Source organism: Pseudophryne corroboree, chromosome 6 (genome assembly GCF_028390025.1).
Source record: "Pseudophryne corroboree isolate aPseCor3 chromosome 6, aPseCor3.hap2, whole genome shotgun sequence".
NCBI lineage: Eukaryota > Metazoa > Chordata > Amphibia > Anura > Myobatrachidae > Pseudophryne > Pseudophryne corroboree.
Window position 1 is genome coordinate 514,963,098 of NC_086449.1, and position 3,670 is coordinate 514,966,767.

Consider the following 3,670-nt stretch of genomic DNA (forward strand, 5'->3'; position numbering starts at 1 on the left):
GCGTCGGTGACGCTCAAACTGCTTTTAAGCTAGTAAGGTTATACTGTGTTGCATTTACACCATATCACTACACAAAGGGTTTACTGCATAATACACTGTTTATGGTTTAGATATAAAGGTTTTACATTGTGAGTGTATGCGCCGCTGGTGATCTCCTCGTGGTCTCGAGCGGTCGCATCGCTATAGCGAATCATTACGGTATTCGGCAGCCAATAGCGTGCCTGCCAGTGATCTCTTGGCCGTGAGCGAACGTAACGCTTGAGCGTCTCGACCACGGCTAAGCGATTGTTACGCAACGTGCGTACCCTTACGGTACTTCATACGTAGTTAGCGTACAGTGTTCTTAGACCTCATAAAGGGTATTATATAAGATAAATAATCTGCTTTAACAATTGCGGGCTCGTCCTGTCCTTCACATATCTGCACTAGGTAATTACAGCAGACATTATCCAGCAGCAAAGGGCGGGAGATCATATTCCTCGTAGTGCTGTTTGGATAAGCGTCTGCTTCTCTTAGTAAAGGGTGCTGAAGGAATCCGGGAACCGGAGGTAAGAACAACACGCTAGTCTCTTTTAAAACTGTTTATTTTTCTGTCTTGCATACACACGCACGCATATCTGCATTTCTTTTCATTCGTGTATTTTCGTATATCACTCTCCTGTTTGCTATTATATAGTTGATAAACGTGCTAAGAGAGATTTGCCGCTATTTCAAAGTGTAAAAGTAAAGGTAATATAGTTAAAGTATAGACAAACACACAGCTCTGCCTGAGAGACAAGGCGAAGTCAGTGTGGTGTGCGGTAGATGATCAAGGATCATCTACATTGATAAACGTATAAATTGTGTTACGGTGGATCTTTATTTTGCGTACACGTGTCTCTAACAAGGACTGAGATTTGTGCACGCAAACCAAAGGCCGACGCACGCAGCGTATATTACGCAACGGAGCGTACGGGTACGCCCACGTAACTCAAATCACAAGTTTTTTTTCTCTCCTCTCAACGCGATAAATAGCGCAACGCGGTAAATAACGCCAGGCGATAAATCGCACAAATTTATTTTAAATTCTAAATTTAAATTAATAGATCCTTCTCCTAATTTGTAACACATCTGGTCTAAAGAGAAATTTCTGCGCAGAAATAGAAATAGAAACAAAAGTGTATATGCGGTGAATGAGTGTTTGTTTTTACAATTTTAAAGGTTGAACCACAAGAAAAGTCGAGTTCTCGTGAGGTACATGCGTGTAAGTGACGTACATGGTGGCTAGGGAGGCATCCCTGGTTAAAACATACAATTTGAGCATTAGAGTGTAGCAGACCAGGAGGTCATACTGTAACAGACCAGGAGGTCATAGCAGACCAACAGGTTCAGGTACAGCAGACAAGGAAGTCCGCTATACAGTCCACAGGCACAACACCAAGAAAGGGTTGGTGCAACACCCATATAGGCCATACAAGCTCTTGCTGAAGGAATTCGCAGCCGCAATTTTCGATTCCACTGGTCGCTCCGTACATAAGATTAGTTGCTTATGTGCTGAACGATTGTACCGCACGTAATTGTGTACATTAGTAAACCTGACCGGTACTATTTGTGTACGAAGGTCATAAACGCTATTTGTACATTCTAACGTGATTTGTGTAATTTTTTTTTATTTTAAGGGAAGTTCGCTGCTCACTCAGGAACTATCCAACAACCAATAGTTACTGGAAAGAGTAAGTGTTCTTCGGATCACCCTCACAGGTTCCAGTAAATAGAGGTTCAGGTCGCAGGGGCCCTGGGTCGAGTACGCCAGCACCATATCGGTGTGATCAGGTCGTATTGGTCGGCGTGGGCGAGTGAGTGGGGTACTCGGTAAACCGCCACCGTCAGCCTATTTTGAACATTTTGGTTTGCGTAAGGGTTGGCTGAATAAAGCAACACCTTCGAACTATGGGGGCCACTTGTTCAGGTAGGGGGCGATCAACCTCGGTTCGGGTTGATTCAGTGAACCGACCAGTCGGGTCGGCAAGATACATGATGTGTGAAAAATATGGTTCACACACAGAGGTTTTATGTGATGAATGGGAGAGAATGACGGTACATGACGGGGAGAAATTCCCAAGAGTAGGTAGCTTCAGCACAGAAGTGTTAACGAATTTAAGGAGAAGGATATGTCTCATTAAATCAGCAAAGAGACGAATCAAGCATTATGATTATTTGCAGTTGTGGCAACAGGAGGGTGACATACAGAGAGGATTGGCTCAGGCGGCGGGATCTGGCTCAATCAGAAAACTGATAGCCACGGCCCCACCGCCACCATATATATCGGGAGAGAAATTGGTTGCGGAGAATGACGCACTAAGGTGTAACACACAAACACTTAGCAACTGTGTAAATGTCAAAGATAATGTTAACCAATTAACCAATGCAAGTATTAACCCGTGCAAGTTGTACCCTGTTTTGAACTTTCCTCAGGAGTGTGATCAAGAAGACGAATCGGCAACAATTTCAGCGCTCTCTCTAGCAGCCACCATAGCAGAGACCACAGTAGGCACAGCTCCACCCACGAGATTAGTAACAAGGGCCCCTAGCGGAGGGATAGGTGAGGTCGTATCTACAGGTAAGTACGGCACCATACACTATGCTGAAGCCATTTCACCACAGGCTATAGAACCCACACAGAGTGATATTGTTAGAGTTAATCCTGTTAGGGTAATAGCTGTTCCAAATGGGAAAACTGACACATCAGGAGTCACCCCTGTGAGGAACATTGCCATGTATAGCCCATTTTCCAGAATGGAATTAAGGACCATAGTGTCTGAATTCCCTGACCCTAGAAAAGACTTAGTTGCCAGCCAAAAATACATCAGAGACCTAGGTAACACTGTAGAGCCCAACAACAAAGACTGGCAGATATTGTTGAGAGCATGTTTACCCTCCAATGTTGACGCAACTCAATTTTTAGCTGACTGTGGATTAGATCAGGATGTACCTCTTACAGATGTGTACAACAAAGACAATGTAAAAAGAATAAGCTTACAGTTAAAGGAGTATTTCCCAGCCGTAGTTAAATGGAACAAAATATTCTCCATTAAACAGAAGGAGTCAGAAACAGCTGCAGAGTATTTTCACAGAGCATTATCAGAAATGGCAAAATACACAGGCATAGAGGACATTAAAACAAACATAAACCATCGAGAAGTAGCAGTATCGGTACTGATGGATGGTTTAAAAGAATCATTAAAGACTAGGGTACAGACCACACAACCATGTTGGCGAGGTCTGTCTGTGGCTACTTTGAGAGAGGCTGCTATTGATCACGATAGGAACATCACCAGACACAGGGAACAACAAAGTGATAAGTTAATGGCAGTAAGTATACAGGCCCTGACCACAAAACAGCCTGTGTTAACATCACCAAACCCTGTGGGTAAGTCAAATGTGGTAACATGTTATTTTTGTCACAGACAGGGACACTTTGCACGAGACTGTAGATCGAGAAATGTACAAAAATCTTATCAACCCCCTAGACAACGACACGACACACGACATTGGGAGCAGGGTCCGCAGAAACGGAGTTATGAGCCACATGCAGGGGAAACAAAAAGATACCCCCCAAACAGAGATTGGCAAACCTCTGGTAGTTCCCAGCTGACTCCCTCACAAGTAGTTGCTGCCAGCGGGATTCAGG